Source organism: Phalacrocorax carbo, chromosome 4, assembly GCF_963921805.1.
Source record: "Phalacrocorax carbo chromosome 4, bPhaCar2.1, whole genome shotgun sequence".
Taxonomy (NCBI): Eukaryota; Metazoa; Chordata; class Aves; order Suliformes; family Phalacrocoracidae; genus Phalacrocorax; species Phalacrocorax carbo.
The window spans coordinates 38,732,672-38,758,382 of NC_087516.1; positions in this window are offsets into that span (position 1 = coordinate 38,732,672).

The following is a 25,711-nucleotide window of genomic DNA, read 5'->3' on the forward strand; positions in this document are numbered from 1 at the left end:
CAGTTTAGCACGTAAAAATACAAGTTAGAGCAATTAGTCCCTAGTTAGGGCCTAGTGTGATTAAATAGGATTCTGGCCTGAGTTTAGAGAAGTCACGTTACCTTCATTACTCCATTTGTAAAACAATCAGCTGTTTTGCCTCCCTCCCCATCCCTCATCTTGTACAAGACTGAAATCACAGAATCACAGAATGGCAGGGGTTGGAAGGTGCCTCTGGAGATCATCTTGTCCAACCCCCCTGCTTGAGCAGGCACACCTAGAGCAGGGGGCACAGGAACGCGTCCAGGCAGGTTTTGCATGTCTCCAGGGAAGGAGACTCCACAGCCTCCCTGGGCAGCCTGTGCCACTGCTCTGGCACCCTCACAGGGAAGAAGTTTTTTCTCATACTGAGGTGGAACTTCCTGTGTTCCAGCTTGTGCCCATCGCCCCATGTCCTGTTGTTGGGCACTAATGAAAAGAGCCTAGTCCCATCATCCTGACACCCACCCTTAGGTATTTATAAGCATTGATAAGATCCCCCCTCAGTCTTCTCTTCTCCAGGCTAAACAAACCCAGGTCTCTCAGCCTTTCCTCAGAGGATGAAAGTACCCTGATCATCTTCATAGCTCTCCACTGGACTCTCTCCAGTAGTTCCCTGTATTTCTTGAACTGGGGGGCCCAGTACACCAAATGTGGCCTCACTACTGCAGAGTAGAGGGGAAGGATAACCTCTCTCAATCTGCCGGCCACACTCCTTTTAATGCAGCCCAGGACACCTTTGGCCTTCTTGGCCACAAGGGCACAGTGATGGCTCATGGTCAGCCTGCTGTCCACCAGCACTCCCAGCTCCTTCTCAACAGAGCTGCTTTCCAGTAGTTCAGCCCCCAGCCTGTACTGGTGCCTGGGGTTGTTCCTCCCCAGGAGCAGGACCCTACACTTGTTTTTGTTGAATTCCATGAGGTTCCCCTCGGCCCAGCTCTCCAGCCTGTCCAGGTCTTGCGGAAAGGTAGCAAAAAATTGGTTATTTCTCTTCATCCAGGAAGAGGAAGTCATCTAAAATTATGTTCTTGTAAAACCAAACTGTCCTCTTTTGGTAAGAGGTTTGTACTTCATTATTTTTGATATAAGCCTTTAAAAATTCTTTCTGCAGGTAGACCTCGTTCACTTGACAGGGGGAACATGCATTTCTAGTGTAGCAGGTTGTTTTGAAGAGACCAGTTGTTTGATGTAGCATCAGGAAGGGATTTGGACTATTGAGTCAAATTAGTTTCTCATTACTTTTCTTCTTATGGTGACTACCCTGTTGTGTTGGAATATGTCCCTGCAATGCCATTCTGATTATCAACACACTGAAGAATCGGTGGCTTGTTAAAGGGCAGGTAGCTGAAGGACTGATAACTTTTTGCTCTTTCGCTTTCTCTACCATCCTAATAATCACCATTAAGCATCGAGAGTCTATATATGGAAGTGCCTTTATTGCAGGCACAACAATAGTCGCTTTCAGCTATTCTAACACCTGAAACTGGGGTTCACAGTTGTCTGACTTTACTATGATTGTTATCTAGAGTGTTGTGCCTTTCAAATTTATTTCCTCTGCTCCTTTCTCCCCATTTTGACACTTTTATTCTGAATCTCCAGTGAGGCTATGTGACTTTCTGCCATTTCCTGTTGCTGTATGAAAAACATAAACATAGCTACAGCTTTCAGCTTTCCCCATTATACTCAAAATCATACAACAGAATTTAATGGGGTTTTTTTTGCCATTTCCTTTACGTCCTATTTTTACACTTATCTATAATCGCCGTCTACACTTTGTTGCAAAATATATCCAGAAAGATGCTAAATGTTTAAAAGATTACCGTCATCATTCAGTAGAATCAAAATACCCTTTGGCAGAAAATAATAGATATACACGATTTGTATGTGATATTGTACTGGATGGATTAGAATTTCCATGAGAGCCTTTTAACATGACACAAAAAACACTGATAGCTAAAGTGCTGGAGAGCACAATCAATTCTTTTTTTAAATAAGAAAAATATTGGCTTTGTTACCTTTTCAAGGACAAAAACTTTTCAAGTGACCTCCAAGGAAGAAATCATTAGGAGAAGTTTCAGACTCTTGGAAAAACTTTCTCTCAGTCTAGGAAGAAAATTTCATTTGGAGTCAGAAGCAGAACGTGGGTTCTTTTACAGTGCAATTACTTAATCAGTGCTTCTGAATATTAGCCTGAAATACTGCATAACTGAACAGAGTTTATTCCTCCTTACAAAAACAGAGCTCTGTTCATTTAACATATATAAAATAAAGTATATCACTTTTGCTGTAATGCAGTACTCTGCAGTGTCTAATTTCATTCAGTCAGAACTTTAATATAATGAAAAGATATATTGGAAATCAGATCTGAAAACACATCATTGCCAAAGAATGTACTTTCAAGTTCATGTTTTTAGTCCCATTATTTAATCTCTGGGAATATTTTTGGTACATCTCTCATTTACTCAGAAATTAAGCTGTTTGTTGTCCCTGGTGACATTTCACATAACAACAGTTCAGATGATTTCCAGTTCAATTTAAATGAAGGAAAAGACTTTTCACAGTGTAACACAGTTTTTGCAGCTTTTTTTTTTTTATAGTCCACCACAAAAAGAACTTGGAGTAGAAAGCTGGTATTTGTCAAATAGTAACCCTCACCGAGCAGTCCTATGCTTTTTATGCTTTTGTAAGGTAACAGAAGTTATACTCTGTGTACAAAAACTCAGCACTTATTTTGTAAATGTACATTTAACTTAAGCTGTAATGAAAATTACTAATGGTGTTCATAGAGTGGTGTAAATGTCTGCCAAGAGACCTCTCTGTCTTGCTATTTTTATATGATCTTAAAGGGTAACGATAACAGAATCTTGTCTAGTGATCCGCAAAGTTTGCATTTGCCTACTCAGAGGCGTATCAACTGTTTCAGAGTCACTGGAATAAATAGAAGATTTGAAGTTTCAAGTGATATGGAAGAGGCATCATGAGGCACCTTATTGTTTGTATCATACTAAGTTTCCCCAAAGTTTGCAGGATAATGTAGGAAAATCCTGCAGGAAAAATATAGGGCAATTATTTTCATTGTTCATTGATCAGTTTTCAGTTCATTTGACAAATGAATTGTATGTTCTTTTTTTTTTTTTCTTTTTTTTTTTGTTATTACTAGGATAGCCATTCACTATAGCGCATTATGAAGGATCAAATCTTTATGGAGTAAATTCAAACCAAAGGAATCTCTTGTTGGTTTTATGATCTTTGTAACAAACTGCTTACCGCATCTGAAATAGCAGAGCCTCTTACATTGTCTACTGACAAAGTATCATCAATGATGATGTTATAAACGTTTCTCACTGTTGTATGGTAGAAAGTTTTCTGCACAGTAAAATAAATATTAGCAAGATAAGTGCATGTTAGACAGCAGGAAGACTGGGAAACCTAAGGAAGGTGACCAAAAAGATCCAAAGGAAGATGTTTCATGCTGTATACAGCATCGATGTAATGTTTCACATAATGAACTACTCTGATCTTTTTTCATTTTGCATTACTCTCCACATTGCTAAGTCTTTCTGTTAAAATACAGAGCAGTTATAAAAACTATAGAAGATCTATTGCATCTATTTCCTGTATGTTCTGGAAAATCCTGGAACACAAAAAGATGCTGCACAAATTTTTAGTCTTCCTTAACATTTTTACTTATAGCTTGCCCCTTTAAATTATGCCTTTTAGGTATTTTGGTAAGCATTTATTTCATAGATCATAGTTCATAGATAATTGTGTTTGTGTATTTTAGTTGGCACATGGAGCAGAGCTGGTGAGAACCTTATTCCCTGTGAATCACCCAGCAGCAGAAATTGGTACTATGAGCACAGGCTATTTCCTCCTAAGATACTCAATTCCGTGGCATCACAGATTTAAAGCTTCCATTTACTGGAATTTTATGTCAACTTGCAGACTGGCTAGCTCCAGCAGTGGAGTGGCTGAAGGAGGTTATATGATCTTCAACACCTGAATATCCCTTACTACTAGGTAAGGACTCTGTATCTGACACTCAAACGTTAGCAGTACTTTTCAAACAAGACCTTTCATTCCAACAAAATCACCTCTGACTCTTTAATTGTGGTTTTGGTTAAGAAAACTCACCGTATAACAGGATTAATCACGTTATTAACATCTTATTTAAACAGAAGAGAACATTCCAGCGAGTAAGCTGTTATAAGGGAATAATCATTAAAAATATTTCAAGAGATAATATATATTTATCTAGTGCTTTATTCTTGTCGTGGCACATACCAAGGGATGTAACAACTGTTGCCTGCAGTCTCTGCTTGAGCGGCTTACTGTCTCTGTGGAAATTAGAAGAATGCCCCTTTATAAGAAATTCAAAGTTCATCCTATATTTGTGTGCAAATATTCAAGAAAGCAGAGTTAACGTTGTATTTGCAAGCTTAGCATTCTCTTAATGTATTTTGGGCACAGAATTAGAAAAGATTTCACATTCAGTGAATATAAATGCCTTAATATACACACACTAAAGAGTAATATATCTTAAGTAATGGGAACAGGTTTTCCCAGAGAAAACCTTTGTGTTATGGGTGACTTCTGATGACTTTTTTATTACATTTCCTTGAAAACATGTGCCTTATGATGGTAATTCAAATACTAGAACAGCTGCTTTTCAGAAGATGTAGAGAAGTAGTATTATGACTGCAAGCAGTTGCTTAAAGTTTGCTTCACTTTTTTTTTTAAATAGAAATCGTAGAAAAATACAAGTAGAGACATCAAGTGGCTATTCAGTCAGTGCATCTCTCATCCTCCTCCGAATAAAGGGCAGTCATACCCAATTCGTTCCTGACAGATGTTTGCCTTACCTGTCTTTTTTAAAAACTCCAGTGTTTGAAATTCTTTCTACTTTACACGCAGTGTACTCTAGTAATTCCTTGAAAGAGTAAGACTAAAATAAGAATAAAATCAAAGTGTGCAGAAGAAATGCCGGTATGTCCACTCGTTCTTCAGCTGTATAACTTATTTCTGATTTCACATTCTGCTTAAAAACAGATATTAAAAAATCCTGATCTAACATGATTTCAGGAAGAAAAGCTGCAGTTGAGACAGAGGTGGTTGTCTTTCAGTGGATAATTTAGTGGTTATCTTTTACTTAGATGGAGTAGATTTTTGCCAGAATTCCCTAAGATTTCACTGAAGTAATGATTTAACTCTTAGGACCTGAGGCAAATAAAGTACTTAAATTCTTCACTTTTCTTGGTCTCTGTGGGAGTTAGACTCCTCCTCAGTGACAGGTTCCGTGTAAGTATACACTGTACGTCTCACTTGTGTGTCTCAGCTACTGAATGCTTTGGAAGGTGCATAGGAAGGTGCATCTGTGATCACGGGGGATTGACGCAGAGTGCCTTACAGCTTAACTGCACTGGGACCAAGACTACAGGTGAAGATGGAGGGAGGAAAGCACCGAGCTCAAGTGCACTGATGTTCCCTCCTGTGGAGATGAGGCTTTCTCTTTTTAACTACGCAAGGAGATTTCCCTACTCATATGGTCTGGCTGAGACTGGATGATAAATCTGTGCCAACAGAGGACAGGAATGACCTGAAACGATCTGGAATTCTCTTTACAAGAATGTAAGCTGTAACTTTAAAAGAATTCCTAAGTTTCCAACTTTGCTTATAACAGGTGTTTATAATGTCTTTCTAAACATATGGATGTTTTTAAGGATTTCTCCGTAAGGACCTATCTATATGAATTACTCCCATTGCACAAGACATTTCCTAAACATTCTTGAATCACTGGATTCATCTCCATCGCTTTTCTTCAGGGGATCATTTTCTCGATGAAAATTGCGTCTGTCAAAAGGGAAAAAGGAAGAATCAAACATTCTAATGGACTTTTATGTACCACACTCGTAATTTTTTTGAAATAGGATGGTATCTTTTTGCTACTGCTGACTTTTCTGCCAGAAATTGTAACATATCTCCTCATAAACTGAAATTTCATATTTCAGTTTCTAAACTCAGCTCTTACATACAGCAACGAACACATCTCTATTAGCCGAATGGAGTGAGAGTGCTGCAATTGCTACTCAGAAGAACACAAAACTCGGTGTTTGAAAGGGATGTAAAAACTCGTGTATTCCTCTGCAAGGATGGGTTGTGCTCAGTACACATGAATCATCCAAAGCAGCAAGCAAGAATGCATCACCAGTTTCTTACGATGAAGCACAAGAGCACAGGAAATGTGAGCATTTTTTATCACTTCCAGATACAAATGCAGTTTTAAAGAAGGTGTTATTACACCCCAAAATACTTAAATGTAAAGCTTGTAATCTGTGTTTAGCTGTGATCAGCTCTACTGGTAGTTTTGTATGGAAATTTTCATATGAGTAAATACAAAGGCCTACTACTAAAAATACTCAAAGCAGCCTGAACAAAGAGTTTTTAAAGTCTATTGCTACAAAAGAGATATTTCTCTGAAAGCAGAATCTTTAAGTAGTTTCTGTAGATCTTATTATCTGAATTAAAAGTAAACACTGCGTACACTACATTTTAGATTCTCAGTCCAGAAACAAAATAGCAATTGATAAAAAGCAATTATGCACATTTTTAGTATTTAAAATATTTATGGTTTTACTATTTGATTATCAAATTTGAGGTACTCTATGCTTATGTTTTTCTAAGGTAAAAGGTAGAACGGAATGTTCCTACAAATACTGTACAGCTGGACTATCATAGGCTTACCTCATAGAAACGCCTTATAGGAAAATACAGGGTGAAGTCCTCACCGAAAAACAAAGTAGACCTTTAGAAGATATAACTTCAAATATACGATCACTTTTTGTGGTGCAGACTTTGAATGACTGAATCATTATTGTGCTGGAACTTACGGAGCTGGTGAAACAAGCATATTTGCGGTGGCACACTAGTTACAAAGATGATGTTATGCGTTTATGGGGAAATCCTATCTTTTCTGATTGCCTCTAGATACATTTTTTTAACTGCATATTTTCATGCTTTGTAAATGAGGGAAGCTTATTAGAGTGAGCGCTAGGTTTAGGCAAAACGTCTAGGTCAAAGACAGGAGATTAAAGCAGTTTAATAGATGTAATCTGTAAGCAACATTATACGAGTCATAGCAGTTTCAGAGAGCATATATGTGCATCATTCTGAATTCCCCTGGAGACACTGGTAACACCAGCCCTCTGGCTTTGGTCTGTAAGAAACTTTACCCATTCACGCAGTTCGGACTGTCTGGCTGAGGGTGGCACCTGAGATTTGTGCACTACAGTGCATGGACTCATGTGTGGTGGTCTGACCCTTCTCTTCTGATAATGTTGTCATTGGTTTCTCTTCTGAGGATAGAAACAAGTCACAGTTGCATTCTGCTAATGCTTATTTGCAGGCAATCCTACAACACACAGATGAAGGATCTTTCATGTATAGGGAACTGGTGCAAAGAGGTTCCAGGATGTAGATTTTCTTTGTAGAACTGCTATTCTAAAAATTTCTTTACCTTGGAAGAAAAATTAATCTGGACATGTTTTAGTGACACCAGGGGAACACTGAGGACCTTATGTTGGAGATGGTTTGTATTCCTAGAAGAACAGAAGTCCCACCCTTGCACTGAGTTCTCTATGACCTTGTGGCTGCCAGGTGCTTAGGAAGTCAATCACCAAGTGAAGTTAGTGTGGCTTTCTGTAGGGAGATGAGATATTTGCTTAAGAAATAAGTAAGAAAAACCCCATTTCACATAAATATCTCATTTACTTTTTTTTTTAAAATTCCAGTAATTTTTTAAGTCAGTATCCTAATTTTAGTTACTTGAACGTTTGGTGTTCTGACAGCACAGCTGTATATTTGCCAGTCTCATGTGGCCTAACATTCAGTCCATAACGCAGAGAAGTTCTGAAGCTGAGTCTGGAAGATTACTGTGCAAATTAATCAGACTTGGTCAACAATATTTTTTCTAATGTGGAACACTTAAAAACTGTTTTGCATTAGTCTCGCCCTTTTAATTTTGGTGCTGTTTTGCCTTTTCTTTTGCCTGCTTATACACAGTAATAACATTTAGCTCTATTTCTTTTTCCATGTGTGTCAAGCACCGGATTTTCTCCTCAGAAGTAGGTAAGTGGGAGATGATTATGAAGAACTGTGTCCAAGTCTTTATGCAGTCAGTGACCAATAACTTCGTGCTGATCTTTGTATTCCAGGGCTCTGTTTTTTCCACTTGACCACAGAGTTTATGGATCCAGAGATATATAGGAGAGGTTTTAAGAGCTTTAGAGCCAGTCGATACTTAGTCTTCTGAACAGAAACTGGACTGTCAGCTGGAGGCACTAGCCCTGAGGACCCTGTGAAGGATTCACTCACAATTCTCAACAGCTTTAACTAGATTTTCTGTGCCCTGTACCAGCTGATGCTGCTATCTCAGATCTGTTGCCTTCAGTTCCCCTCCACACAGATAATTTACTTCAGTTCCGTCCTGCACCTTCATCTTTTATTCTCCTCCCTACTCAGCTTAACTTTTCCTTTTCCTGTTCCTCCTGAAATGGGCTCATGCAAAAATAAACATATAAATATTTTAATATGGTATTAACATGATGATTTAGCCATCATGCTGGAGCCACTTTGTGAGCTCTGTTCTATGTCAGCCCTGTATTTGTGGCTTTGATTGTGAAGTTTTCATGTACAACAATCCCTTAGTTGGTATTTGTACTGCATCATTTTATGGGCATCCTCTATACCACGTTGCAAGTAATGTAGGGGTGTGGATATTACGTGCAGATCTTTGATTATTTCACCTTGGAAAGCTGGCAATGCTTCCCGCTTAAGTGGGCTCATTGTGCTGTAATAAAAGGGGTTGTATTATGAGGTCAAAGATTAAATGAAGTAAGGGTATCAGGATATCAGGATATGTGGCAAAATCTTTGATAGCAGAAGCATGGGATCACAATATGTTAATCAGCCAGGAGGAAAAAATATGCTTCAAAATAAGAAATGCTACCAGCTGTAGCTACAATATTTGGAAAGTAATTTTTGGTCTAGGTAGAATTAGCTTCTTTTCACAAACTCGCTTCTTGGTGAAAACGTTCCTTTCCGTGGGGTTTCGGCTGAATTTCAAAAGCTTTTTCAGATATGATAGCAGTAGAAGATATTTTATTTAATTATTTTTACAGCTGAGTTTCTGCTGATTTAAAATATCTAAATGATACAACTAGCACGTTAAACCCTTCAAACCTGATCTAACTTTGCCTTCAGTTCTCCCGTCTGTTGCTTCATATGCCTCAGACGGGTGGTCCAATTGACCTAAGCAGGATTCTGGTTATTAATAAAACATTATTTCTTTAACATACAATAGTTCTTAAACAAATGATAAAATATATTTATTAAAAATTATTTCCTTGTCAGATGTAAATTTGTAACTTGAATAATCTAATATGGATGATGTCTGTCATGTTTTTGAGCCAATTTACATAAACCTCTTGCTTTTGACACCAGAAACATGTATTCCTTCTTATGCGGTACTCTCACAGTAAAGTCATGAACATTCCTTGTGTTTTCAGATAAAATCTCTCACCTGTGATTGACTTACCATTTAATTCAGTGATATGCTTCTCCATCGAGATAAACAGAGTGAGATACAGGGAATCAATCAGAAACAGAAAAGTATTACACTGTAATGATTTGGGAGCAAACTCCTTTTCCTCTAAATCCAGCAACATCAGTGTTATATAAGCTAGCAATGAGTTTAATCCTTTTCATTTAATTTGATTAATACCTTGTATATAAAATCTGAAAAATGGTAAGTGGTATTGTTATTGTTTATTTTCACACATAAAACAAGGGCAGTCTTGAAGATCTGTTTAATAAATTCAAACCTGTTGTTAAAACTCCTTGTAAAACTGAAGTAGGGAAAGAATTTAGTGGTGTTTAATCTGAGGAAAAAAAAGTTTATGAACGCTTTCACTCTAGAAACAGATGCCATGAACACTACCCCGTAAGAGGTGGCACACAAATCTGTTGAAGCAAAACAAGCATCTGCAAAACCCCCACATTTAGAGTCTTCCACTTCTTTCAGAAAAACAATGTATGCTTCAGATGTTCCTTCCAGTTATAGTTTGTCTTGTACAGGTGAATTCTTCAGATATTTTGAGGATGTTTAAGTTGCTTTGGGAAACTGCCGGTGTGATTGAGCTGAAAATGGATCAACACTCAGGTCGTCAAAACTCAGGCCTGCCCTGCCTATATCATACCTTTCCTGGGCTCTCCTTTTTTTCTTTTTGCTTTTATTTTTAATTTTTATTGCTGCAGGCTGGCTGGGGATGAGGAGCAGGCTGGAAGAGTGTCTGGAGCAGCCTTGATGGAGCTGAGGCTCAACAGGAAGCTTTCCATTGCTTCAGGAGTTAAAAGCAAGTCTCAAGAATGGGGGGTCTGGGTGCAGAGCGCATGTGAACTTGTACTGTAACATCTCCAAATACTGCTCCTACTGTTGCACTCTAGATAAGTAATTGGAGTTAATTAGAGGGGAACGATTTACTTATTTGTATCAGGAGGTAGAGTGCGATCAACACAGTAAAGTATAATTTATTGAAGGTTAAAATATCTATAAATTATTTATGTGTTTTTTAATTCACAGTACTTCTGTGACATCAAGCAGGATAGGCCTTATTTCCATGTCAGAGCAATGGAGACACAGAGAGAGATGCACGCTTAGGGATACGTAGGGAGTTTGTGAATACCAGTCCCAGATTTTCAAACTGAATTCAGTGTTTTAATCATTAAATCATCTTCCTCTCTTCCCCACTCATGCATTTCTGGAATGTATTTTATCAGTCAAGGATCACTTGGCGACTTAACAATAGAGAGCATATCAGGTGAAACATTTTAACTGCGGGTATTTAATTTCACATCAGTAAGTGGCATTACAGGAAAGAATCTGCTTCCGAAAGATAAAGCTTGCTTATATCTACTAATAATTTAGCAGATGGCTGACATTGCTTTTGCTTGCTTTTTTAAATAATTACGTAGCCAGGTAATCACTGTATAAACCAAAGACAGACCTAAACTGAAAGAAGATCTGAGGGATCCATGTGTACTTACTGCAATGAATCATCATTATGTGCTCTCTATAAAACCCCATCTGCTGTTAGGTTGCTAGTGCCAGCAAGTTTTATTACAAATATTACTATTATAAAATACCTAATCTACCAGCTTCAGTATTAGTTCAAAGAATTATGGTATAGATGTGTATATTATGCGCGTTATGCAACTCAGAATTTATTTATCGGGGCAGTAATATTATATTTGAATTCATCTCAACACAGAGCAGGCAGAACAATAATGTAAGTATCTATCTTCTGGTTCACAGGGCTGAACTGAGAGTACAAGTGATACATTGCAGTTTACCAGGCATATCATTTTCACCTCAAAATTTCTAGGTGAATAAAATAATCCCTGTAAAAATTCAATCCCTGTTTAAAAAAAAAAAGAACTTTAATCATCCAGGAAATATCTACTCAGTTATATCTTTGGGGGTAAAGGGAGTGTAATAAAACATTATGATCTTAAACATAAAGGAGATCTTAGTTGGGAAAATATCTTTAAATACGACTGAATACATAAATAACACGTATCACCTTCGTAGTAAAAAACACTTGCTTAAAAAAACTAGTTTCTATGAGGTCCTCCCATTTTGTTTGAACTTTTTATTTAGTATGAAAAAGATCTGATACACAGTTAATGCCAAAGTAATCATGAGGTAGAGACAGTACTATCTCACTAAATTCCTCTGACCAGGACAGGTTGATTTAAGTATAAAACTGCATTACTAGTTTAGCCAAATTTCAGCATTGCAGTGTCTACTGGGAGCTTTTATTTAGCGTTCACTGTTAAGACACTGCTGCTGACAATCCACCTTTTTAAAAAGTTTTGCTATATATCTATCCCATATCTTCTTATCCATTCCTAAATCTTTTCACTCAGGAAAATCCCACATTTCCAGTTCAGTTTCCCAAACTTTACATTGTAGCCACATGCATTCTTTCAGGACACAACTCTCTTTTCCGATTAAAAAATCAGTTTTATACTTTATTTTGTAGGTACCTCAATAGTTGTTCTGAGGCTATATGCGCAATATGACCAGTAGGAAAGAGGATAGTTCTCTACGTCTGTGAGGATCCATCAAGTGTACCATGTATTATGCTGTGGAAAACTGAAAGAACAGTTAAAATTATGTATGTTTAATAGAAGTTTCAGAGGATAGAATAGGAATATCTGTAGAGCATTTTCACTGTCCCATGCACCTTTGAGTTTCGGAGTAATGTGCTTAACTCCTGCCATCGTTGTACATTTGTGGTAGGGCTGTTTGTATAGGGTTTGCAGATAAAAAGAGTTTTGAGAAAGACTGTGTGGTGGCCTGTGAGAATTTGGAGAAATGACAGTGGCCCATTGGTCCTTAAAGTTTAGAGCTACCAGTTTAGAAAACAGCTGATCCTCACTTGCTTGTGTGGAAGATGGTCCATTAAAAAACTTTCTTCAACAGGAACTGGGTGGCATTAACGCACAAACATATTAAACTCCCTATCATTAGAAGCCAACAGTCCTGGAAGGAATAGTATTACACTTCTCTGAAATAGTGAATGTCTTTCCTCTTAGGTGATACTCTTAGCTTGCCACTAATGTGCTAAGCATTATGCTTATATTAAACATTATGCTCATACTATTTCTGCCCTCTCTATTAAAACCTAGAGCTTTGTAGTCACTAGGGAGTTTTCTATCTATATGATTTTCCATATCTGTTGGCTAAATTAGAGATCCAAATGCAAAATCTAGAGCTCATAAACATTAGGTGGATTTGTGAGTGACAATCCCTGGAGGGCTTTAGGTCCATAAACTAATGAGACATAAATATAGTGGAGTAGGGAAGGGTATTTTTATCTGTGATATACAAACTAGTTCCAAACTTGTTCAGGTCATTAATGGAAAACTATATCCATTTTCCTAACATCAGCATTACAAAATTTTGCAAGACAATTAGCACCTTTAAGAATGAATGCATTATGAATTGGAACTGTAATGGAAAAGTAATTTGGCATCATCTTTTAAAACTTTGTAGTCTTAACATGAGTAAAATGGGCATAGCTTTCCACTAATTATCATGTAGAGACTTACAATGGAAAGGGGATTGTACATTCAAGTGTAAGACGAGGCATTAGCATTTTGTGACATATGGCATCCCCGTTACTGAAGTGAGAGGCATGTCACAAAAGCAATAATGATTTCACTCTATGTCATGCCACAAGGTAGCAGTGTTGTGGTACAATCTTGATAATTTTCTGATGCAAGTCGCAGAGCAGGGGATCAGTTCTGCTCCCATCAAAATCAACAGAAGTTCTGTTGCTGACTTCTGAGGACTGTTTCCGACACAACCAGTGAAACCTCACTTTGATGATCTATGTGCAATGTACCAATAAATATCACAATCCCTACCACATAGTATTTAATTGATTTCTTATTGGACAATTCTGAGAGAGTTAAAAGGACAGAAAGAGACTTCTAATCAATACAAAAAAATGAATTTTCGTTTTATTTTTCTTTGTTCTTGCATTGTTCTAGTGTCTGAGAAAATGAAAATTACTACAACAAAAGGTGGAAGCTTGTGATAAAAGTGAGTAATATAGTAATTAAGTTAACTTTTTATTCCATCAGTAGGAATTTGAGAATATTGTTCAGGCAAGCAGTTTTCAATATATGGGGTTTTATTAGCTAATTTTTCTGCTGTTGAAGGCATATGTAATCAGAGGTGAAGTTTTTTATTCTGAAGATCAAATATCGTGGAGGGTCAATAGTTGTCAGGTGAAAATTAAACATTTGTTCTATTTCAGCTATTCTGTTCATGCACGTAGTTGTTTTTAACTAAGCAGAACAGTATTATCCTTTCAAGACAGAGTCTTGTTTGCTGGACTTCTGCATGTTGATGGCAATTCATTTTCGCTGGAGGTGAAGGGACCCACTGTTTCAGATTCTTTCATACTCATGAATAGTATAATGTAGAGACAATTGTTTAGGATTATTAGTTTACACAGGGACAAGTAGATGAAAAAATGTATTAAAGTTTTATGACAAAAATTAGGATTATTATAGCGAAAATGCTTAAGCCTGCCAATTGCCACCAGCCTCTCTATCAATATATAGAGAATAACGCTTTATGATGTGATCTACAGATAGTACTGGCATTAAATTAATATTGTAAACTATACCTGAGTGGCAAAGTGATGATGGATTAGAGAAGATCAGGACAGATGGTCCAAGCTGTCTTTTGCATGGAAACTCTCTGCACATATGGGATACCAAAGGTGACTGAGGAAGCATTTATTGATTACTTTCAAGGTTGCTTGTTAACATACCCTTACAAGACTATCACAGAATCACAGGTTGGAAGAGACCTTAGGGATCATCTAGTCCAACCTTTCTAGGAAGAGCAGAGTCTAAACAAGATGGCCCAGCACCCTGTCCAGATGACTCTTCAAGGTGTCCAATGTGGCCGAGTCAACCACTTCCCTGGGGAGATTATTCCAATGGGTGACTGCCCTCACTGGGAAAAATTTCCCTCTCGTGTCCAATCGGAATCTCCCCAAGAGCAACTTGTGTCCATTCCCCCTTGTCTTCTCCATGTGACTCCCTGTAAAAAGGGAGTTTCCATCTTCTTTGTAGCTACCCCTTAAGTACTGGTACATGGTGATGAGATCCCCTCTGAGCCTCCTTTTCTCAAGGCTGAACAAACCCAGTTCTCCCAGCTTATCCTCGTATGGCAGGCTTCCCAGGCCTTTGGTCATCTTGGTGGCCCTTCTCTGGACCCCTTCCAGCCTGTCCACATCCTTTTTGTACAGTGGGGACCAGAACTGTCAGGTGTGGCCTGGCAAGCGCTGAGTACAGTGGGATGATGACTTCTTTCTCTCTGCTGGCGATGCCCTTGTTGATGCAACCCAGCCTTCTTGGCCGCAGCAGCACACTGTTCGCTCATGTTGAGCTTTCTGTCCACCAGGACAGAATTTTCTGCAATACCTGACACATTTGGTCTGAAACATTCAGAAGGTGAAGATGAAAGTCTATGAAGGTGAAATTATGTGGAAAATCATCCATACAAACCATCCTCATTTGCCAAAATGACTCATCCTTTGCTTCCAGGGACCATAGGGAAGTATTGGTTTGACTAGATATAAAGTAGCAATGAAATCTGAGAACTGTTTTGTCATGAAACTTTACCATACCCATTATCTGCAAGTTTTGCATCACATATGGAGTCTTTTGCCACCCTTGTGAAAACATGCCCTTGCCTGAATCTCAGTGCATGAATGGAGAGTCATAGAACTCTGACATGCTGAATCCAGTTAGGATGTTCTCTGTACCAAGCATACGCAAGGAGTCAGCAACAAAAAGGACAGGACAGGAAGAGAGGATGAAAACAACACTTGGAACAGAACAGTAAGGGGAGGTCATAAGTGACCTAGGCATTAAAAGAGAGAGGAAATTATCACCAAGGGAGAAGACAGGGTAGAAAAAACCTGTCTGCCCTTTGCAATGACTGAAACAGTTATCCTGTGGGAACAAAAAAACCCACAAGTGTGGTTACACATAGGCTGCGTTACGGTGCTGCATTCCTAGCTGGGGCCCAGGTCCCACGATCGTTGTGACAGTTCAGAATAGCCAGTGTGTGAACATAAAACCCTGTCACGCGGCATACATGGAATGGGAACAAACACGGGTTCAGCCAAAAGCTGTATTCTTGGCACTGCACATGCACAACTACTGTGACTTGACTCTGCAGAGTTTCTATTTTTTTATTGCAATTGTTCTTTTCTGGATGTAATGCCATGTATGTTCAGTGAAGATAATTGGATCCTCTATGTTCATCCCAGAAAGATTTTCTTAAAGAGTAGGATGACTCACAGAACCACCCTCATAACTTGCCAGTGCACACCGATTCAGAGACAGGCAGATGGCTCAAGGAAAAAAATCCCAAATTTTATCAGAAAACTCCTGTTTTTAAGTTTGAAATTCATTATCCTAATCTCCTTTGAACAGCAGTGATCTCAGTTTGTTATGTATTTTGGCTAGCTCAAGTACCAAGAGCAAATCAGTTTGTTCTTTTTTTTTTTTTTTTTCCCTAGACAGAAGGATGTCAATTTTGTAAAGCAGAAGAGGGAAATTAAAAGGCACAATTGTTTTAATAAATATTAAAGTAGAGTTATCCTCTATTTTTTTCTTAGTCAGTCACACAGTCTACTATTCTCCAGCATGTGATTAAGAAAAGGATTGTAGGGCATTTTTATTTATAATTATTTTGTAAGTGTGCATACACATATTTACAAAGAAATATATCGCAACCAAACATGCACACACAGTGGCAATTTTTAAACAGCTAATTATGACACTCTGTTTTTAGCACCAGTGTAGCCCAGTGCATTTAACTCACTCATGGTAGACACTTCTTTGGAAAGAGCATGTGGAGAATGTTCCTCGATAGGGATCTTAAAAATAGTTTCTCTTACAAAACCAGATTTAAAAATAATCGTACAGTGGCCTTGTGTTTTTGATACACGTATGTAGCATTTATTGAAGACGCTCTATCAAATCTTGCTTGAAAAGTTGTGAACTGTGGGTTGCTGCTTTTGTCCTTCCTTAGTTATGTCACTATTTCTATTATAAAGTCATCCTAGAATCCATGTCTGTCTGTAAACACTTCCTATTTACTTCTGTGCAACTTGGTTTTCTTCAGTGAGCTTCCATAAATACAGTGGAGCATCACTTATAGCCAATCAATAGAGCATTGCTGATCACAGCAGTATCTAGCTTCAGAAAGACGGCACTGCTAAAGGTTGGTTAGCTAAAATTGGTTAGCTATTAGTTAAGAGAGTAGAGCTGTTGGCTGATACAGATTATTTTACAATTTCAGGTACACTGAGTATGCAGATCTGATTGCTAGTTGGATAGGGGATCTCCAAGGCAATTCCTGCAGCTGAAGAAAATAGTACTGACTTGATAGATGCAAATCATTCTTTAAAGTACTGTAAACCAGGTCCCTTGATAGACTAAGATGAAAAGACTTGCTAAAAGCTTTGGATTCATATGAAATCCAAAACAGAATTCCTGACACTTCCAGACATCAGACTCCCCTGAAATTTGGGTTGGTTTGGCATTAGTGATGTGTCTGAAGAACAGGCTGGATCCTGCCACAAAAGATGTGTCTGTGTGTATGTGTGTGAAGTTGTTAATAGAAACCTGCTCTTCTCAATTTACTGTGTTGTGATCACTATAAAAGGCAGAAGTGTAATCAGAAAAATATTCTACTGAGCATAAAAACATTTTGCTGGGAGAACTGTAAAGGAGAAGCAGCTTTTTTTTTCACAGGGAAACCCTAGGATATTGCATGGTATGGAGCAGGAAGGGATGAAAAGTATTTGCCTGGGAATCTGATATGTTCTTTTCAATTTCTAGTCTCCCTTTATTTAATCTTCTGGGGAAGTTAGTTCTTTAGAAAATGGGAAACCTGTCTCTGACAAGAGCTTTGATCTTTCCCCTGTGAAAAAAGTCAACTTTTGTTTCCCAATTTTGACTGTATTCATGACTGGTAGGAGCCTGGAGTCTCTACTTACCAGAGACAACATATTTGTATCAGCTGAGAGAAAGAGGGACCCTAGCTCTGGATGATCTTTGAACTCTGGGCTCACCTTTTTCTCATCTTCTTTCACACTTCTCTATTACTTAACTATTCAACACAAAGTAGCAATTCACTTTTACTGAGAAGCTGATTTAATTCCCTCTTTCATTCAGCCTGCCAGTCTTTCTTCCAGCTTGCTGCCTAGTACCCTTATGGCCTTAATTTGAGATTGATTTTATGTAATCTCTTCGAACCTCGAGCCTAGCCTTTTGCGCTGAAGCAAGCCAATGTTCAGCAAAACCCAATGCACCTAAGCACCTTCCGCCTCGGTGCCATTCCTCTTCCTATTAGAAACCCAGCATTAGTAGTTACAGAAAACCCCATACATATTGCTGGCCTGGGTATGCAGGATCACAGGCTACAAGGAAAGGAAAAGGAGCAGCAATAATAAACTATTATGCAAAGACAAAACTCATCTGAACCTATCCAAAGATTGTAGAGTTCCCATGGGCTAGAAAGAGCATAGAGAGAGATCCTTCTGTTTTTCTTTTGTAAAGAAAACCTAAGTTGCTTAAAACCTCTTTTTCCCACTGTGAACAGAAACATCTAGTTTGTGCTCTTTGAAGCATATGCCCTGCAGGACCAGAAATCTGGCAGGAGCAAGTGGGGTTGTACAGTGCAACATAATTGGATAAGAAGCTTTGCTGCTTAATGTAGCTAACAGTTGTACTAGTACTAAGTATGCTTAATTGACAAAATCTCAACTTGAATAATAAAATTCTAACTATCTAAAATATCACCTTGCAATTTTTGTCAATAGTATTACCTTTCACCTTAGTCACCAGAAATAACGAATTTACTTTTACATCCTGCATTTTAGAAACATGTTATTAATTTTGATGACTATAGTTTTGTATCTCCAAACCTTTGGGTTTTTTAATAAGAAGTCCTGCGTTGTTAGTTTTGCCAACTGGTTGCGTGCAAATCCCAGTTTTCATTTTCAAAAGTAAATTTTGCCCTCATATCTCTAAGGAGCAATACAAATGCACAAAAGAAGTTTGCAGACAGCAGGGAAAAAAAAGGAAGTCTCATTATAATAACAGCTAATGTTATGGTATACATTTCATTACTTTAGTTTAAGCTTGTGATGTGGGGGACATGACTTGATATTTTTTCAGTGGTTGGTACTGGCAAGAAAATTCATAAGACCCTGAAATAGCTCTGTAAGTAAAAAGTTACTTTCTGCAGATCTCTCTTAAACATCAGCAGGCATCCTGTGCAAATTTTGTGAAGTGTATCAGAAATAGCAGTGTGTTAATTAATTTCTGTCTTCCCCTAGAAATCTGTAAATCCACATATGAAATATCCATAAGTCCTCTTCAGTTACTACCTAACCCTGGAGATGCCATAAGCCCATTAATGTGGTTTTTTTTACTGATAAAATTGCCTAACCAGTGAAATTTTGGTCCTATCTATGCCTGTGACTATGTAAGCCTGAAACATTGTCAGGCTTTATTAAAATACATCTTACCAGAAATGTAAGAAAGTAGAAGTAGAGCTTTGGGTTTCCTGCCTGCAAACTGAAATCCAGTAGGTATTTTTACAGAACATTTAATAGACTAATCCCAAGATACAGAATAAATGCCTTCTCATTTTAGCTAAAGGTAGGTAGATAATTCACTTGTAGTTTCTTATACCAGCCTGAAGTGATGTGAATTTGCCAATTCTATCTCGTATGCCAATTCTAACTCCTATAATAACAAGGTTATAGGACTCTCTTAACCTTGCTCACTGAAACCATTTTACTTTACAAAGAATAATTAAAGATTTACTGAGATACAGAAGAGAAGGGGGAAAGAGTAAACTTGCTTGCTAGCCTGTAGTGAGTGCAGTTGCATAGCAAGGGAACCTAATTTTCATTCCTTCTTCCGTTAAGGTTTGCAGATTTTAGGTTAAGCATTAGCTTGGGCTGGGAGAGGAACCCACAATGTCCCCAATTAGAGGGTGTGCCAAACATCACAGACTACTCAATCTCATGGATTTTTTTTTGCACCTAGCTGCCAGGGAGCAGCAAGGGCAGGCTGCTCCAAAGGAAAGGCGGGCCAGCAGCTGAGCGTAACAAGGTAGGCAAAGGCAGTGGCCTTACCAGCAAAGGCGATGTGACCTGAGGAAGGTGAGAAGAGCAGGTCCAAGGGACAGAAATCAAGCTCAGACAAAAGATCAGATTTCTGGGGAAGACTGTAGTGATAAGGCAGGCGTGAAGTCAAGCTGGGGAGTCAAGTCTAAGGGTTGGGTCAGCTTTTGGATCAACAGGGTATGTGGCCAGGCACGGGCATGGTTGCTGTGTACTTCCAATGTCATTCAGACAAGGAGCAAGCACAAAAGCCTAAGCTAAAAGCAGCTGTTAGCAGAGCTGTTCATAGGGAGCCTCCGCTGAAGCTTCTCTTTCTTTCAAGGCTACAAGCTGCACTGTCTCCATGTTGGGCCTGAGTTCTGCCAGCCAAACCTCCCCAGTGATGCAGAAATGCTCTCAGGGCCACAACACTAGATTTTTATGAGAACAACAACAAAACATAGCCAGGTTACTATGTCCATATTCCACTTATTTTAGACCTCTCTATATCAAAAGCATATATGCCCTTCTCCAAAGCAATATTGATAACTTTGCAATGATACGGTATATGTAGCCGATATTGGTGGCAAGAGGTGCTTTAATAGCTCTAAAAGATTATTGGTTTTGTAGGTTGGAATTCAAATGGCCTAGAACAATGATATATGTGTGGATATGATGTGCTATTCAAACACTAGCTATGTTATCAGGAAACCGTGACTTGAAGGCTAGTGAAGAAATAACAGGACATTGCAACAGGTCCCCCTACACCTGCCACTATAACATGGAGTTGTAAGCCAATGAAGAAAGAGCAAGATGCACTGCCTGTTAGTAAGTGTGTAAGAATTATTCCAATGTGTGGGAGGAAGAAACCACTGACATAGTCATACTCCTCCTGCCAAAGAACTTGAGATACTAATGACTTGCCATTCTCTCTTCTCCCCCACATTTCAGTACCCAGGCAGCATAAGAAGGCTGAGCATTAACAGAAGAAAGGGGAAGAAATACTAGAAAGGTGGTAAATACCTGTTTTAGCTTTATTATTACTGGTAACGAGCTTAATAATTGGACTGTGAATGTTAGATTGGTAAGATTTTAATACAACTAACAATGAACTCTTGACTCTGTATAGAAGGTGTGTTTCTTCAGCCTAAATCAGTTGGATGTAGTATTTGGTCTGATATCCCTGTCCTTGAAGACTCTGTTAAAACCTGAATGCAGGAGCTTTTACCACAAGGATGGCATGGAAAAAATTAATGTATTTAATGAAGATAACACATTTATATTCTACTTTAATTAAGATGAAAACAACTATGTTCATATAGACCATAACTTACCTGTTGTTTTTAAAGGCTTAGTCTTGTGAAAGTTCAGATGTGTTTGTAACGGTTGCCACTGGGTTATGCTCCCTCTCTCTTCTTGGGCCTGTGTAAGGGAAGGCTAGCCTCCCATCTTTAACGGTTAAACTCAGTTGCAGTCCTTGAACAAAACATTATAGACACTTGTTCCATCCCTGGACCTCTCTGGGCACTAGCTCCGCTTCTGAATTTAATACGGTACAGCAGAAAGTATGATGAACCCAATTTAAGGGATTATCAGTGAGCATATATATACACAAATTTTGGAAAGTGGGTCTTTTGAGGATGATGTAGCCTCCTATATCTCTCTTCCTGGAAAGCAGCTTCCATTTCCATCAAGATATTTTTCTTTCCTGAGTTCAGAACTTTTCAAAATAATGAGAAGTTGGATAGTCCAAGAAACCAAGGCTTGCTTACTTACTGAGATATATATGTATTTCCCTTTTTGAAGATAAGAACTGTATCATTTTCCCTCATATGCAATCTGGCTTCTCAGTTCAAGGTAGATCCCAGTCACACATTGCCTCATTATTATTCTCATGGCCATGTACCTGAAATTTGGGAGAAAAAAATCTGTACTGAGACCCTGATCAGTAGCAATTACAGATCCATAAACTGATCTTTTCTCCTATGCTTTATAACATCAATCCAGTCCAAACATATTAGGTGATAAAGCCAGAAGGGTAAGCACTATGTAAAGATAAAGTCTGAACAGTGCAATACGCAACTACCTAACAGGTGATGACATGCTGGCAAAAGAAAGTTTTCAGGAGAAAGTGGAAGGAGAAAAACGAGGTGACCTTTCCCATTTTTTCAAAAATTAACATGACTAACATAATTAACATGTACATTAATCCCACTTTAAATGCACTACAATTACTACCAATACCTTTTATTATGGTAAATATATTTAAAAACTCAAATTATACACCAGTGTTTATGGGTAGAATTACCATCTATGGACTTTAATATGATTATACTTTTTAATTATTACTACCAGTGTAACACTGTTAGGCAATGAAATAATAATAGGCTTCAGGCAATGGATCTTACAGCCTTAATTAGCTGCAGTGCAGAAAAAAGAAGAGTCATAAAGTTTTGAGAGATCAAGTACTGAAATGAGTTAGTGTTAGCTAAAATAGTCCTCGTCTGTATTTGGAATATAGGATCAAACATTTAGATGGATCCATGGAGTCTGGTATTTTATCTGTGATGCAGTCTAGCATCATACTTTAAAGAAGGCAAAAGAATCCCCTTAGTGAACAATTATGAAATAATTTGCCTTTTGGGAGGTTTTCTTCCTTCTGTCGGTAGAACTTCTCTTGTTCCATAAAATATGAAGCTTATGTCTCTTCAGAAAAAAAAGTGTTTAATCTTACCTAATGCAACTACAGTTGTTATCATTATCTATCTAAATGTCTAATCCTTTAAAAGCCTAAGCCCTTGGCCTCAGTGTAACTAATTAAAGATATTAAAGTATACAGATGGCATGAGAAATGAAAGCCATAGGGCAGGTCAGCAAGGCCAACTGAAAGGCATAGATTTGTAAATGAGGAGTATATAGATGCATAATATTGCAAGTCCATAAAGATATGTCCCCTTTTCTACACCATATAAAATTCTTCATCGTTACAGCTATAACTTTGTCCTTTTCTCTTGATTGCTTAATCGAGGAACATTCCTTTTTGCTGCCCTCCTTGGTCTCCTCTTTCTTCTTTCCATTCTACAGGTATTGCCACAAAGAAAGTCACATTCAGTCACTCAAGCCACTTCACGAGCCTACCAAACTAAGCCTCTTTTTCTTTTTTCCAAACATCTAAAAAGAGGGCTCATGCAACAGATTTTAAAGAGCTTTGCGAGGTTTCAAGACCAAAGCCAATTACAGGCTTAAAGGAAGAAGCTAACAGAAACAAGACAGTAAATTAAGATGATCCAAGTCTTTGGCAAACACAGGATCTGGAGGAAGGAAGACAGAAGCCACAAGGCATTACTTTTCTTCTCCTGACTCTGAAAACGGCAATGAGCCAAAGCTTGAGCTGCTCTAAACTGATGTGAGTTTAATAACTCTCCCATATAGCTGAAGGCCAAAGATCTGGTCCAGAGATTGTGCCTGCTATTGTGTCTGCTTATTTGTGTGTTTAAAATCCCAGTAGCATGAGGGAACTGAGGACAATACATGGTAGCTCAGGTTAATAGTGTCCTATGCTTTTTGGAATAAGGAGAATTGAATTTTTTGGCCTATATGTAGCATACAACTCATTATGGTTTGGAAGGGGGGAAAATGACCCTGAAGCTGTATGATGGGGTGGTTCGCTAAGGTTTTTGTTACAACCAAGGGGATGATTTTGTAGCAACACACAGTATCAATGGCATCATACCATAATGACATCCACACAAGTACAGTGTCTATTGAAAACCATTATTTATAGAATGGTGTCATTGAGCAATTATTTCAGTTACATGGGGGTATACAGCCTGTTGAGGATGCAGAGCTGTAAGCGCATAATAAGTTTTGCAAATCCAGTGCTTCCCCTCTGTGGAACGTACTTATTCTTGCTTCTTTCTTTATAAAAAGGTTTTATCTTTCCCACCTGGGAGGAACAGGAGTTAATACTTAGAATTTAAATTTGGCCCGACAAGATAATTAGTATAATCTGTTATGTACAAAGACTGCACTGGCAAGTCTTTGATTTTACTCATGCCCTGTGGTATCAAATCAACAAGTTTGTCATTATGCTTACCAAATGCACAGATGGACAAATATGGATTTCTTGTTGTGGATTTTATTGACTTTTTTTTTTTTTAAAGAAAGACAATTCTCTGAGTCTTTTGTACTGTCTTCTAACTATTTTCCAAAATGTGAAGGGACCTGTCTAGCTAGGCACAACCTTCTCTAAACCAATGAACAAAAATTTAAAATCACATTTAGATATGAGATGCATTATAAAGGACATTCCTGCAAAGAGAGATGGCTGTAATCAAGTACTCAGTAACAGCAGGGTCCTGGTTCTGCAGCTGGGACATTTTAAAGCTTCTTTGTTAAGTTGAATCTGAGATGATGAACTCAGTAAAATTAAGTGTAGGCCACCCTTGCAAATGTTTTTTTTTGAGAACACTCTGAAGACTTAGAGGTTTTAACCTTGTGATATGCCAGTACCTGGTATGTATTATCTGAAGGCATATATCATTCCTATTCAGTATTAATTGCTGATTGCTAGATGCACACTGTGTAGGGGTTAATTGCTTTGATATAATTTACGAAATTCATGTGACTAATGAACAGAGCTGAAGCACTGAACTGAAGAAAAGTAGTAACAGAGCAGGAACAGACAGAAGCATAGTGCAGGTCTTATACAATGCTTTATATGGCACTGAATGCCAAATCCCCAATGCAAACTTATATTTTCAAGCTGTTTTCTCTAACTGTGTGTGGAAACTTACTCTGTGCCTCCTCTAAACTCTTTGTTTCTTAAACACTGCCTCCTTCCAACAGGTTCTGTGAGAAGAGTTTAATAAAACTGTCCTTGCGCTAAGGCTTGAGTAATATCTCAGTGTTACTAAATAAAGAAACAGTGGTAACAGTGACTGTATCTTGAGCCTGAATATAGAGGAGCTAGAGTGGAGGGAGGAGACTTTGTAGTCAGTCTCCCCTCAGAAGGACTTGGGAGGACTGGACTTCAGCTTTAGTCTTCAATTAAAATAAGATTTGGGGAAGAAGTGATGAGAATGTTGAACTCAAATTTAAACTGAAACAGTAAAGTTTTCGATATTTTAGGATAGCGTGGGCAAAACAGTCATTTGGTTGATCTATAGAACCTCAGGAGATGGAAGGGATATCAAAGAGCTTAAGCCAGCTCTTTGTCAATAACAGAATTGCCTTTAGGGTTTCTGTTGACAAATAGGAACTTCTGCAATAATAAAAAAAGATGTCTCTGGCCTTAAAACATAAGCAGTCATAAATTTAGTTCTACTATTGAAAGTATAAATAACAAGATCCTTTTTCCACAAAACCCCTCTGGACAGACTATAAGGATTGTTACCTCTATCATGTTTTTATGTTTGAAGTGTATCCCAAAGAATTAAACTGTTAAATATCCTCATAATTATGTGCATCTGTTGGAAAGTGAGAAAATAGAGATTTCTTATGTGCTACTGTTGTAAGGGCAACATCCTATCTCCAACTATTGCTGTCTTTGGTTTTCTCACAAGTAGTGGAAAAGAATGTAAGGCTATATTATTTTTTCAAATTACCTCCCTCATTTTGGTCTATAGAAATGCTTCACTAAGGATGATTATATTTTCCCCAAAGTTTAACTTCCCCCCCCCCCCCCCCGATTCCTTGCTTGAGCCTTTGATGGGACGTAATTGATTATTGCCTCAGATAGAGAAATTGCTATAATTTAGGATGTTGTTTTTGCAATCCTTAATGCTGGATTAGATGGTTAGATTAAATTATTTTCAAGAAGTTGGTTTTGCTGGTTTTTTTTTTTAAGTCTGCTGACACAGTGAGTCATTCCAAGAATGCAGATACACGTATAAGGGTGGCTATGAGGAAAATGAGGTATT